Source organism: Diuraphis noxia, unplaced genomic scaffold, assembly GCF_037042655.1.
Source record: "Diuraphis noxia isolate RWA-SAM2 unplaced genomic scaffold, SU_Dnox_SAM2 contig0001, whole genome shotgun sequence".
NCBI lineage: Eukaryota > Metazoa > Arthropoda > Insecta > Hemiptera > Aphididae > Diuraphis > Diuraphis noxia.
Genome location: NW_028301711.1, coordinates 64,157,426 through 64,173,994, shown reverse-complemented (window position 1 = coordinate 64,173,994; position 16,569 = coordinate 64,157,426). Strand labels below are relative to the sequence as shown.

General features: G+C 29.4%; 1 protein-coding gene across 1 annotated transcript in view; it reads left to right on the top strand.

The window, feature by feature from the left end:
• Window positions 1-1,344: 1,344 nt before the first annotated feature.
• LOC107166243 (uncharacterized) overlaps window positions 1,345-16,569 on the top strand; it is a 35,503-nt gene continuing 20,278 nt past the window's right edge. Inside the window, exon 1 of the mRNA XM_089216400.1 lies at window positions 1,345-1,499. The gene's annotated coding sequence lies outside the window, so the exon portion shown is untranslated. The remainder of the gene's footprint in view (window positions 1,500-16,569) is intronic.

The window sequence follows — 16,569 nt, the reverse complement described above, 5'->3', positions numbered from 1 at the left end:
ACACACGGTCGCCATCGGTCTCTGCTGGTGGGGCGGACGACGTTTGCAGCAGTAGTTAAACGCATCGTCGCATCTTGTAAATTGTAATATATAATAATAATAATAATAATAATATAGTGGTCCCCGGATGATGACGCATGTCGCATGATGACGTATACGCGTCACGTCTTGGGCAAATATCGGTTCGGCTGATACGGAGAAGGAAGAACGAAAAAATAAAAGCAAAAATTACGAAGAAACCCATGCCAGCTGCTATACAAACCCGTTTCTCGCGGACAATGCGGACTGGACTGGCCGCGGCATTGCCAGCCGTCGTGGTCGTCCCGTGCGTGCGTGCGTGCCTGTTATGCAGGTGGGTGGGTGGGTGGGTGACGTTGAAACGCATCAATATAATATTATATAATAAATACGATAAATATTATAATACGCAAACATCTGTAAAAATATCTGTTACAACTGTTTACGCGGGTTACATGGTACATGATGTGTTTACACCGTTTTTGGTACGGCGTTTTCACGAAAAAAATGTTTGAAAACAAATCTGATCCGCGTCCATACGTGTGCGGGTGTATACGGCTGCTGCAGTGGGCACGAACCAACCAGTTTCGCCAGTTTCGCCAAATTTGACATTATTTTGTATTACAGGATTAGTGGATCACAATGTTGGAGCTCCTTATTATATTTAACGGTCAGTGCCTATACCAATTGTGGACCGCGGTTATCCGCTTCGAAAACCTGGTGTAGCCATTGAATTATTAATTATAATAATAATAACACATTATTATTACACTATACGTACATAGAAATAATTGAAAATTAAAATTTCGGGTAATTACGAGCGCAATTATTATAAGGTTCCATAAAGGAAGTCTGCAGTTGTTGTATACGCGGTTTTCGGCAGAAAAAAACCTATTTCGCCCCTAGTTCCCTATTATAGCATTGGGTACAACACAAGAACACAACTCTTGAGTATTATTCGAATCGAATCAGTCGTCTCGCGATCCGTCGCAGGATGATAATGACAATAATAATAACGTTATATAACAATAACAGGCTGGCTGGCAGAGCGACAACGACGGAGTCGTGACCAGCAGCAGCAGCTGTGAGTAGTCCCGATGCCGATTTTATTATTATTATTATTTCAACTCGAGAGAGTATAATAATAATAATAATAATATAATGTGTAGAGCCGTCCGTCGTGTTTATATTAGGTAGTATATAGGTGTGGAAGAAGTAGAGGCGGTGGCGGCCGAGGATCATTAGGAGGAGGCGGTAGTGGCGGTGGCGGTGGCGGTGGTGGCGACGGCGTCGGTGGAGGAGAGAGAGACACCGTCCTCGGCCGGCGACCAGACAGTCGTGCAGCAGCAGCACTCGCGTACGTCGTACCGCAGCTGGCCAGTTACTTCGGCACCGCTCTTGTGCAAGGTGTATTCGCCACGCGTCGTCGTCGTCCACCGCCTTCTAGCCCACCATCGACGCGAGACAGGCCGTCTTAAACCGTGAGTACACCGTAGTAAAATAAATAGTAATATTAAAATTAATTATGATATCTGTATGTGTTGGCAAAACACACGTCAATTTTCCCACGTTTGGAAAATAGCATGATGTAAGCTTTTGTGTTGTCCTCCGACGTGTAAGAACAAGAAAAACCGTCCAATCCAACGAATAAAATGCTAAATGATTTACATTAAAATTCGACGAATACTTTAGGTTGAATCCCAAAAGAAAATGTTCTTTCCATTTTAAAAATCTTAGGGCTGTCTTGTAGTAGGTACCTACTTTAAATCTAGTTACAGTCGTGGGTTTAAAATGTCTTTTACCGTGTTTTTCCTTAAATTTAATTAGTTACTTTATGTTTAGGTAATAAACTAATCACATTCTGATGAACTTTTACAAAAGCAATATTTGTAATCTGGTTAAATACCTACTTGCATAATTATTTAATTTCATCTAACGGAACAGTATATTATTGCAAGATTGACACGGAAGAAATTGCCAAAATACCCATTTGACCTTGAGCCAGGTTCACACATTTGCGATTTTTTCAAATCCAATTTTGATTTTGATTATTATTAAGCTAGCACGGGCTTGTAACGGGCTGGGCTCGTACAAATTTGTTCTTCCGTACCTATCTACATGAAGTAAAACATTCGATAAAAAGCGAGCGAATATTGCATAAATGTGAACTTGGTCAATAATACTATTTTATTGATACGTCACAAAATTGAAAACACCTGTGGGTCAGTGGCTGATCTATAGTAACGAAAAAATGAGGGTTTGAAATAACACCTATATATTAGTAATAATAATAATATATATTAGTTTAAATAAGTAAAAAATATTTTAGGATTTACTGTTAGAACTTGGAAACTTCCTACAAGATTTTCGTATAAATTAACCTAAATAGATGAGAGAAAAAGCATCATTAAAACAGTAAGGGAAGAGGCTTTGGCCCACCCGTTTTGCCCACCAAAATTGAAAAACAATATTAGAACATTTGGGTGATATAACATAATTTATGCAAGTAATACATACAATAGTATACATACAGGTGGTTATTAGTTATTACTAATAAAATAATCGACGCAGGTGCCCAATATTATCGTATTCCGTGTGGTCTGTGTTCAACATTTTCTGGTTATTCACCAAATTAAATAAAATTAATTTAGTTACTCGTTTGTTTTTACTAGGTAGTCGTTAATAACTACCAGACCAAACGCTAAAACACGTTTTCCCACAAAACGGCGATAGTGACAAGTAAAGGTGCTTTTCCACTTATGCAGTATTCGCGTAACTGTGTGAAACGATACACCCTAATATTGGTCGCCCATTACAAGGACCGATTTATACCACAAAGGTTACCGTTGAACTATTTCAACAAGATCGACTGTGTGGTTGTATACTGAAGGGGCTTACCAATATTCCACGTAAAACAATTGTGACCATTAACAAGCATAATTTACCAAACTCTGCAGGCTTGTACCAAAACCACGAAATACATATTGTATGTTACACGGTGGTAGCAGAAGCTGCCTTATTTTTAATAGCTGCGTTTATGCGCAGATATCTGGGTAATAGTTCAGTAGGTTAAATGCTAAATAACACCGCCGATAAAATTATAATAATTAAATTATTATCAGCTATCGCGATATCGTAACCCAATCTAACCTTTAACTGCCATAGCCTCCGCCATTTCACATTCAATGTTCACCACTGTCGGCACACTTTGAACAGAGACAGGCGATAATTAATAATAACAATAATAAATAATATTAATGATATTGGCGCTAGCTAGAGTTACGTGTCCGGGAGGATGTAACATTAAGACACAGATTGAGCACGTCCGTTGAAATTCTATACTATAAATAAATGCCAAACGTGCCCGACTATACCATGGTTGTAAATCCATCGTTCAAGTACCTACATACACATTTAGCTAAGCTTTTACGTAGCAATATTATTCGGAGTGTGTTATTTTATTTATAGATCAACGAAATTATGATGATATACCATCCCGTGTCCATGCACCTAGGTGGTAGTAGAATAGTAGATAGTCGGTAATGGGTTGATGATTATTATAAACTTAACGATTCCGATGATTACGGGTTTTCAAAACAAAATTCATGTGACTACATTGGTTTTATTTTGCATGTAGAAGGTTTTTTTTTATCAGTTTTGATTTAATGAATAACTTTAATTTATAGTTATAATAGAGGTAATTTAACATCAAGTTTAAATAGGTTTAATTAATAATTTATGTTAAATGTACATGATTTACCGCGTTACATTCAACAATTATTATGCAAAAAGGTGCTTAAAACTTGAAGTCAAACGATAAAATATACGCCATTAAGATTGAATAACAATTGTCGTATTTAATATTTGAATGAACTTTCATGAACATTTTCGTAAACTACTTGTTTATAGATTGTAAATTGTAATTATTATAGCATTTTTTATTTAAAAACAATTATTTTTTGCATGCAAACCGATTAAAATGTTCAGAGCTATAAATAATTTATCGTTAAATGCTCGTTATTTTTACACCTGTCAGACCAGCATGTATACATATTTATAAAATATACTTATGCATGATGTAACACACATTTGTTTGATTATAGGTGGGTAGTGAGTACTTTATGTATAAAATATTTACGCTGTTTATTTTACTTACTTGACACAAATCATTTAACAATTTCATTATACGATTAGTGTTTTACAATAATCTGATTTAAATTGCAAAGCTTACATCTGAAATCTCATTACAATAATTTAAAATATATATAACAAAGATATTATAATATAATATGCATAATATAGGTATAAATTGTGTACTTTATATAATGTATTAGATAAGGTCATAAGTATCAAATTCCATCCAAATAAAACTGTTTGTATTTTAACTTTTTAGTGTTTTAAAGTGTATAAATGTGAACTTGCACTCAGATATCCCGGTATTCTTTTAAGAATTTTACCACAACTCATAATTTTAGAATAAAAATATTTTTTCTGTATACTTAGGTATTTATATTTTGCGTAATATTAAAATGTGTACCTTGTACCTATAAAAGTTTATTGTTGGTATAAAATGTAAATAATATGTAGATATAACTTCTTATATGCACATATAAATAAAATATTATTCACATTTCACTTTATGATTTATTAAATCTAGCACCTATATTTTGTTGCATTAGTTAACTCGGAATGAAATTTTAACGCATTTTTATGAAACTCAAGACTTCTTGATATGTACCATTTCACATGGTCGTATGTTTGTAGGAGCAAACATGATGTTCTGAAAGAGTTCGATACATTTTTTTTTTAGAGAATTTATTTTTACTATTTATTTTTTAGAGCTAACTAAGTTTTTAAATATATTAAATCTATAAATTATAAACGTCACATTAATAAACATTTAACAGTGATTAAATTGCGATTTTTCGAAATAAAATATCTGAAGCAATCAAATTGTTGATTATAAAATTGATTAGTCCATACTTTTGTTCTAATTAAAATTAATATTTGATTTTTCTGTTTTGCGAATTTATTCGATTATAAATGTATTGATTTTTTATAAACTTATAAAGATGCTGTTTATAAATTTCAATTTGGCAAACATATTTCTAAGAACAGCTAAGAAAATACTCCCAAAAGTTTCTGTAAGATTTTTTTTTTATTTATTTACTTTTTGGTAGGTTAGGGTATATTATAGTTTAAGTATATTATACTTAATTTGTTATAAATACGAGTCCAAAGCTTGATACTAACTACTAATTATTACAGTCTTAAAGTTACTTTTTTATATAATTTTTAACTAAATTAGTTTACTTTTGATGAAAGTTATGAAAGTTGGTGATATATTTATTCATTACTAATTCGACCATGTGGAGTCATGTACCGTGATCAGTATAGTCACTACGGTGCGTACCTAATATGAGTAATATACGAGTATTTTAGTATTTCTACGTATATTTATTTGTTCTATAAATCATTGGGAGTCAATTAGCAATTACTATATTTCAAACTATATTATTTTTCATGTTTTGTTTATTTAGAACATTTAATTTACGTTTATCATTTGTTGTCAGTCATGTCACTATTATAGACATGTGTTTAATTTTACAAAATAATCACATACTTAAACTTCAATTTGTACACATCAAAAGATGAAACTTATAAGCATTTTATTATAACAAAATGTAAATATGTTTCATGTCACAAAAAAATTTGTATTGGCGTACATCTTGTAAACTATTAGTCGCATGAATAATTACAAAAAAATTGTAGGAATAAATTTGGGAACTATTATTTGGTATACCTAGCTACCTGTATAAGGATAATATATTATTATTTAACGGTTAAATTTTAACCCGTGTGGCCTATAAACAACGACGGAACATTACTCTCGTTATACGTCTTATCTGACCACAACTCGTTTGTGGAACCGTGATAAATTTATGAGGATTTTGATGACCTAAACAGCCGTAAAAAACTGAAAAAAGTGTTTCTCAAAAGTATATTATACATATTATATTCAATACTAATTGTTATTAACACGTTTCGATTTCTCATTATTTGTTATATTTAGGTAAATAGGTAAAAACGACTAATATATATATATATTTCCAGAATTTTTAAACTGTAATAGAAGAACATAAATGTATAATACGTCAACTTTGGTTATTAAAAACTGTTTAAATATGTTTAATTTCAAAAGAATAACAATGGAAAAATAGGTGTATAGGTATACCTAAAGATAAAGATACAAAACTACTACTGCAGTACCTGCAGTACATACTACATACTTATTAAAAAAAAATTTTAAAATTAAAAATATATATACCTTATTTCAGCGATTATCAACCTTTGTATATATGCGTGCGCACATTACACAGTTTGAAAATGCCACTTAACCAAATAATTTTTTTTTTTTGTTCATTTCAAATTTGAACGTTATAAATTATAATCAACTATAGAAAATGAAATATTTTCTTTTTTCATGAAGAGAGATTTTCTTTGCGTACCAAATATGAGCTTTCCACGTACCACTATTAGTACGCGTACCACGGGTTGATAAATGCTATCTTATTTATTTTATTATAAGTATTAATAACAGTTAAAATAGAACTTATATAGAAAAAATGAGATTCATAATATATTTTTATTTATTTCCTTATAGGTAATAGCCATTTATAATGTGTGATAGGCAACAGTATGTAAATAAGGTTTTTTAGAGTTACGAGTAGGTATGTACAATATTATAAGAATAAGAAAAAAATGGCGTTGGCGTCATATTAAAAATAAGAATGATTGTTGAAGAAACTGACCATCGTTAATGGAACTTCATAAATCGGAAAAGTTGAATTTAGTCAGCAATAGTATCAAATAGATCATTAAAAAAAAAAAAGAATATCGTCTAGAGTCTACACTGTTGAGAACACACGTTGAAATTAACATAATTAAAGGTGTATGAATACCAAACAAATACCTTGCCTTAAAGTACAATAAAATTAATTAAAATTTTGTAATGCAATGCATTTACATTTCTCAAAGCAAATGTAATTACTGAAATAAAATTTACTGATTTGATTACAATTATTGGCTCTCAGTTAACCTATAAGTGCATAGTTGACTTATAAAAATAAATATATATCCAAAATCAACTTCAATATTTTAACTAAAGAAACTTTTTTAAAATATTTTAGGTGTTAAGATTTACAACGTAGGTTTAAATTTTGAACTATTTTAATTTATTTACTTATAACACCATTGTTAAGCTTTCACGTTTAACTCATTTAAGTTGTAGGTATTGTCATGAATTTACCTTGAATCAAACGTCTAAAGATTTATTAACCAATGTACCTACCAAACTTAATATTTATTAGATTTTCTTTTAATTTCTGAGGTTATAAACTGAATGCATGATTTTAATCTTATGTAGGACTGTAGTAAAAAACTGTTTAACATATATCATTAGTAAAACAGAATATTGTTTATACACTGTATTAATAGTACCTAATGGCAGTAATGACTATGAAAATCAAAATTTGTTTTAATTAGTTATTTTTTATATTTCCACCAGTCGAACATAAAAGTGTATAGGTAAGTTTACAAGAAAATCCTCATTGCTGTTAAAAAGATAATATTATGTACAGGTGATTAAATGTTTACCACAATTTAATTCATTTATTGAAATTTCAGAAGACTGAAACGCTTTAAAATGTGTTTATATCACCTCTTGAAATCTGAGTTAATTGTCTAATGATATATTATAGTATTATGTTAATGGGCATATTTATCATTCCAATCCAATTTATGACCAATGTACTTATCGTATGTAACCCTAAAAATGATTCATCAAATTATCGTTATCCAAGAATTCAGGATGATGCGTTGAGTATGCTCAATTTCTTTATTCTTCAGTAATTCAATTATTCAACATCAGATTTTTGGAATTTTTAAATATACCTACCAACTCAAAGTCCATTTTTTCAAAATTTCTAGATTTTTGTTCTATTTAAGGATTGTCTAGTAGAGAAATAAACATCTGCTTTTCAAATGAAACTTTACTGTTCTATTCTACTGTACATTATTTAGCGGATATTAATTCTTCTGAAGATGTTGACGTATCAAAATTCAAAATCAAAATTTTAATGAGAATTTTTTAAGCTACCTATCTATTGAACTTTGTAGACCTGTATGGTAAAGATAATATGCCATGATAATGGGATTTGAAAGTATGGAGGATAATATGGTAATCTGAAAATTGTAGTAATTGATATTAATCAAAATGTATACATAATTTGTAAAATTATTCCAATTATAATGAATACTAAATCCAATATTACATATAAGTCTTTTATACATTTTTCTAAAGCCATTTTTAAGAACTAATATTATCTTTAATTTATAAAGTTTAATCATTTTAATAATAGAAAAGCTACACTCGTTTAAAATTTGAATTAGGTAGATTCACTTTTCAAAAAATTAGTTTCCATATTATAATTTACAATAAAAAAGGTTTTCAATTGAAAAAACAAAAGTTTATATTTCCACAAGACACTTCTTAAGTAGTAAAATCATACAAGAAAGGATAATTAATCTAAGTGTAGAATACTATTATTTTTTTTTTTTATTGATACCTATATTATTGGTGTTGGGAAAAGGCATCACGAGGACGTCCAGCTCGAGACGCAATAATTTGGAAACATGGTTGTTATAAGTAAGTACCTATATTTAAAAATCCTAATAAAACAGAATTTGAATAAAAATAAATTCATCATTAAATGGGGGTGAATATGTTTGTCGAATCACATTGCATATTATTATTATATATTACCCACTAAATCATGGGGATTTGGGTTATTAAATTAAATTAGTGATGAATTAAATGAATCAATCCTTAGCCATCTCAGAGATTTTTAACTTTAAAATAATTTGCAAATTTTAAATTTGGTAAATGTAACATGTTATCAATAGGGCTGGGATGTTTATGCACTTAAAACCACTGTAATATGCATGTATTTATGCATTAAAATGTACGAAATATGCACACAAAATTATAATAATTATTACATAAATAATAATTTTTATTACTTAGTATTAATTTTTAATCATTATTATTTTTAATACAATTATTTAAAATACATTTTTTAAATTAACACATAATAAATGTTTCGACCAAAACGGCAATTTAAGTCGTATACCAGTCATTTACATTTTTATTTTTAAAATCCCAAAATATGCAACAATATGTTAAACAAAAATAGTGTTATTATTTATTTGATTCGGTAGAACATGAATTTAATTTGTACCTAAGTTAGAATTAAATTGGATAAATAGAAGAAAATATGGAATTTCATAAACATCTGAACCCTAGTTATAATAATACACAAAAATAATAATATTATTATATTGTAGACTGTGCAACAGGTGACGTGTAATAAATATCAAAATATATTACCATGGTATCGTCACGACGTTGAGCGCAGATCTATTAAATAGGAAACAAAATATATAACAATAAATAGGAAATGTCGTTGGCCGGAATCCGTTTATTGGTTATTGACTTATTGTATTACCTATATATAGACCTATTATAATAAACGATTGACGACGGTGGCGGTGAAATATACGCGCGCGGGTCAAGTGAGAGGGACTTCTATTACAATAATTACAACATACCTATATAATATTATTGTGATTATTATATAGTAAACATTATACGTGTACGGAGTTTAACTGCAGCTCGGACCAGTAATCGGACGGACATTCTTTGCGTAAGTACCATTGCCGAGTGAGTAGCATAATGGTCCGCCAGTATTATATAAATTATAATTGTATAAGGACGATCGCGATACTTGCGGTTACTGAGCCTACAATTCACACGTCCAATTGTACATTATCATAAGTTCAAGCTCCGGGGTTTTATATTTGAAAAAGTCAAATTATGATGCCATATCATTGACTATTGAAAATGAGATGAAAAATATTAAAAAACAATCAACGGACTGACTTCAAAATATGTTAGTTACAACATTTATTTTTTCTACGATTTACACAAAAAAAGCGGCACTTTGATAGAATACATAATTATCTGTATCAAAATCATTGGATGCACAATGATGTGACCGACTAAAAACGGTTTTCAAACTAAATCGCAATTTAAAAAAAAAAACCAACTCCGCCGAGACCACAGTTCATGAGCGTGTGAAGACTGGCCTAAGTTAAAGCTTAATACTTCGAACTACTAGTTAAGTCCCCGAGCCTGGTACAGAACAATAGGCTCAAGGCCGTCTCAACAAAGCAAAGCAAGTCTGCTCTTGTATACTGTTTGACGTGAACATTATAAACATCACCACACACTGCAGCGGTGGCGGTAAAATTGTGTCAGACCTCACTTTCCAGTTTCCAGTAACCGCTATATTGAAATTCGAGTCCGAGTCTCCGAAAATCACATTAATTATTGGAGGAAATGTGTAGTTACTATAGTTTATTAGAAATATTGTACGTATTGCTACATCATACTAAAATTTTGGTAAACATACAATCATACGGAATGATTGTTCTATAATCAATAATCATTGAAAATTCAAGGAATTTTTTTTCTGATAACAATTCTATAACCATACAAAAGTTTTAAAAACAATGTAATTTAAAAATACTCTTCTGTATTTCCTAAGTCATCCTAGATTTATTCATTCAATGTACATCTTTATTATAAATAGGTATGAGCGACACGTCACGCATGCACTTACTGACTTACTGCAATCCCTAGTTCTCTGATTACATTCTGTCTAAACTGCAGGTGTATTATTAATTATTATTTATAAGGGGCTAAGCTTTAATATCCCTTTTTGAGGGTTTAAAATGTAAATAATACATCGCACATAAATACATAATGTATATTGCACAGCAGGTGATGACAATAATTATTTGACAATAGCCGATGGGTAACGTTCAAATATTAAAATACGTAAAATCATGCTCAGGTTATGTATGCATTATGCATTACTAAATATTATGTTCACAGCTGTACTGCCAGAAGAACAGGAGGAATATGCATTAATCACCATAATGGGGTACGTAATAAATACTCGCGCGCGTATTATTATTAGGTATTCAAATATTTTTTTTAATGTCTGGGTATTTTAGTTTAATAAACGATTAATTGCAAGAAATATGAGAAGTTTTAATAAAATATATATTTTCTGTTGGGTAGGTATGTATATATGTATATACAGATATTCGTTTAAATAAATGCACTTGTAGTTGAGTTGTGCTAAAATTGATAAGCAATTTGATTTGACACTTACGTTACCATTTTAGTTTATTACTTACTAAAATATGTAATCCATATTGATTATCGATTATCCATGGGCGATAGGTGTATTATACATCATTAAGACAGTGGCGTATGTAATACATATATATTTTTTTTTTTTTAAGGTGGGGTCGGTGTTAAGGGATTAAATACTAACATCATATTTATACTGATATTTTCTATACTTAATACAATTTTCAAAATATTACAAATATTTTTAAGTAATTTATAGAAATTTCCAATTTCCAATCTTTTTAGTTTTTTTGTTATGAATAACAATGAAATTTTATTCGTTGGGTAAAAATGCTTCAAAATTTAATTCAAGGCTCCTGGTATACATATTGTAGAGATACAATTTTTTCAAATAATCATTTGAAGCTCGAATGATCAAAATACGTAAAAATCACGAAAATTTGAAAATTAATTTAAGTTAGAAATTCATAAACATTTATCTTTTTAAATCTAAGATTTGAAAATTCAGTATAAGAGTTTTAATGAGTTTGTCTTCTTCTATGAAATAAAAAATGTCTACCGGAAAATCAAATTAATTTTTATGAGCATTTATAAATTATAACATTGGATATTCACTAAATTTCTCTTGTACTGATATTCTTATTTTGTTGTTATTCAAAAACGAATAACTGTAAAAACTTAATGTTTACACCAAATGCTTATTTTGTCTATTCCTATACTATGCTTGATAACATTTTCAAAATATTTCAAAAAATTTGAAGTTATGTATAGACATTTGAAATTTTACGTTTTTTAGATTTTTATTCTGTAAATGTCAATAAAATTATATTCTTTGGGTCAAAAAACTTGAAAATTTAATACAAGGTTCCTCATAAGTTTCGATAATAGCAGTTGTAAAATATTAAAAATACATTGGCACGTTTTTTTTTTTATAACCATTTAAAGCTCAAATTTTGATAACATTTGTTTAATTGAATATTTACAAATTCTTTAGTTGTTAAAAATGTATAAAATGTTCAACTTTTATAGCTAAGGAATGAAAATTTAAAACAAAGTTCCACGTAAATATATTATAATTATTCGGCAAAGAAAATTTTAAAGTTGTATAAACACAGTTTTCTTCTTTAGTTATTTTAAGTTAAAATTTAGATGAAATTACATATTAAATAACCAAAATACCGATTTTAGTTATATTGTTGTAATTTAAAAATATTATTCGTGGGTACATAAAATGTCTAGAGTATTCCTACTTTATATTGTAATTGTAATAGTTAATGTCGTTAATGACTTAGGTATATTAATACTTTATAATAAATTGTATACACTATGAATGACTAAGTGAGTCGGGTACATAATGAATCTGATTTGATTGATTTGGAATTAATTTTATAGGTAGGTATATACCGCAATTTTTTTTTAAATAATAACAATATAACAAATACCGTACAAAATATCCTAGGCAGACGCCTCAAATCTTGACCCGTCTCCAATAGTCCAATCAGAATCGTTTTTCGAGCAAGTACAATGCTATAATTATATCATAGAATTCAAATTTAATACCATCCATTACAATAATCTATACTGTACAGCAAGTCAACATCCACTTACCGCTTCCTTTCAAATGAACTTTAAACTTTATAAGATTTAAATGTTAACTTCAAGTTAATTTTATTCAAAATTATTTAAATATTAAGTTAATTTTCGTCTGAAGAATTATGCGAATTCTTGAATGAGGTTTTTAGTATACTTATAATTTACTATTTTAATATGAATTTCTTATAGAAGAAAATAGTATTGTATACCCCGTAAGTAAAGGAAACCATGTCCATTTTAGTTTGCTTCATGCCCTCGTTGTACCAATATTTTTGTCTCTTTATAAATGTATAGACTATAGGACACTACCTCAAATTATTAAAAGTAACGGAAATAAGGTGATAAAAAATAAAAATAAAACTATGTCCATTTTCTTTAGGGATAAAGAACGCCATGAAATTGATTTCCTGTAAAATTACTATTTTGCGACATGATTTTCTTTATCTTCCTTATAATTTATTTCAGAAAATTATATATTTTATTTAATATTAATATTAAAATAAATACTATACTTGTAAAATCTTCTTTTTTAGTTTGTTGGGTTATCTAAACCTAGAAGTATATACTACATATACCATACTATTTTTCACTGTCCGCCTTCATTGGATATTTTATAAAATTCCCAGTTTTTCTGTTTTGTCCGTAACATAGTATACTTACATACTACTTACATACATACTTACATAATATGTACGAATGCGCTTTGAATAGATATAATCGATGTGTACTGGAAGATTATCGTTCGGACATCTGTGCAACGACTGTTCATCGTCCGTAAAATACCATACGAACATCTGCTAATGAATTTCATATCGTCAAAAAGAGCGATTGATATCATAGCGGGTGCAATAATGTGGTGGAATTATTATTCTACACGTATATACACTCCCAGTAAGCTGGAATACGTTTTACAAAATTGAAATGATTATAACAAACGTAGAATCTGAGTTAAGTGGGTAAACATATACTTAAGGGAAATCATTTTTCATCTCATATATTTATATATTGACTATAGTGATCAGAAACAAATGAGAACATTAGTGCCCGGCAATGATGGTAATAACTATTACCTATCTGATGTATAGATGTATAGATGACCATATAAATGGTAGCAGGGAATAATTAATACATAGCGATACATTTATTTTAACATATTATCCGGACTTTGTATCATAACATTTTCTCCATTCACTTTAATATGGTTGGACACGAAATCGTATACAGGATAATAGTAGGCATATAATATTATATATATTTTTGTTATGGATTAACAATAATGTTTAGACACATAGGTAAGTACTTAAATACTACTAATAATATTATAGTACTCGTATTGTATATCCGAAATCGTATTTAGATTTCATTATTGGTAATTACTGATTTTAGTGAAAAAATAAAAATACAATTTATAAACTGATTTTAAATTGTGTGTGTTTGGGTTCCATTGATTTATTTTTGTCGTATTTGGAAAAATGGTCTAAACCAAATTGTGTATATTATTATTTAGCGCGTTATTATTATTATATTATGACTATATAGGTAGATCACTGCCCACTGCCGTATATTATATATGTATATATATATATGTATCATACACGTTATACTACATATATCTATATAAATTTGTATTCTGTAGATGTATATAGCAAACTGTGGACCATGTCGATTTTTTTTTGCTACGACGCGATGCTCATATAACGACAGATAAAAACGCGCAACACTACGCTAATGATGACGTAGGTATATACATAAATAATATATATGGTTGACATTAAATTCTTTAAGCACGTCTCAGGTACTGTTGCTCGTGTTTTTTTTGTAAATTTTTATCGAGCTGGTCTTGTAGTATAGGTACCTATACATAATATATATATAATATCATTATTATAGCCTCCGTCTGTTCCGCTTATACGGACTCGCAATACCAACTGGACCGAGGAAAACGATATGATTTACACTTCATATTATATTGTCTGCATTGAAGTTAAACAATAATAATAATATAATAGCAATCAGAATACGATTTTACAGGTATCCGCCCAGGGGTTGGTAGCAAAAGGGACATCGATTCCGAAAATCAACTTTTATTTTAGAATTATCATTTATACGTATATAATTAAATAATTTCTGACAAGAAAAGAAATTGATTTATTCATTTTTACCTGTATTCTATTTCTATAGATAATTATTTATGAAACACTATATTTAAAACATTTCACGTCCGTTACCCTCATATTGATGAGAAACACCATTATATACTATATAGGGTTAAAACTGACAAAATGTGTTATTAACTATGTAATAACTTTCGATTTTGTGTAGATAAATTTCGTCATACTGTTCATTAGATGGACGGTTATCACCGTCCTTTTTAAGTGTATTTATTCGATGCGTGTACAACGCAATTTTTTTATTCTTCGGCGCTGTCACCAAGTTTGTCGCCTCATTTTCCGTCGATTATGTATAATGACCATGGGTAGGTATAAAACTGTAAAGCACAAGCTATAGTATACTTTGTTATTATTATTATATATAGATGCCTCCTATGGGACACCGATAATATATTATTAACACATATTATAGCGTCCTAACCTAAACCGAATTGGTATAGGAAATAGTGAAATACATTATTATAATTTTATCATCATACAATGCTCCGACGACCGGCCGACAAAAATGTGACAAACATTAGGAAAGACGAGGAAGGGTTTTGGTGACATCTCGTAGTGTTCATCGTATTGTATATTATAGGACAGGTACTTCAGCAATACCACAATGCACGCTCTGACCAAGTCCACGAAAATGAGAATGGAACTGATGTATAGCAAATAGCTTAACGATAACTATTACGTACCATCGATGATATTTCGTTATACTGAGGAAAAGATAAAATTATAATATTATTATTATTTACATCGTGTTTGTTAACGCACATAATATATATGTATAATATATATTCTGTACAGACGTCCCCGGAAGTGGTAAAAAATACTGAGAAAAACATTATTTAAAATAAATATTTTTTATTATGAATTCATCACAATTTATATGTATTTTTTATATGACGTGTAACTGTAAAAATGTTATGTGATAAATGATAAATGTTTTTTACAAAACCAATTATTTTCAACAGTGATATAAGTTAAATATAACTCCATTGCAAAAAGAGTCGTTACTATCCATCATTCCCACTATCGCATCATATAGTATAAAAGCTTTGATTTTTATACGAATTTCTGTTACCGCGGTAATCTTTAGGTCAGATAAACTTTTGAAGTAGGTACCTATAGAACACCTATGTTTGACTTTTATAATTCGGCAATATTACTTGTTTCCATCGGACTTCTTTTCCCCAGACATCTATCTTATTGTTGTCGAGCCGAAGGCTGTTCACAGGCGCAACATAATAATATATTAGAATTTATTTCATAACAATATTGATGCTATGTTACCTAAATATGAGATGAGCAAAAGTCTAACAAAAACCAGCATCATATAATATTTCATATAACGCATAACATTTGATTTTGATTATAATAATTAATAAGAGTCTTATCCGGTTTAAAAAATATATATTCGTAATATACCTATATCGAGAGTACTTAAGTATTCGGGTAAAATGTATAAATTATACGCTGGTAGCCATTAAGTCGTATTTATGACATGCCGTCGAGAGT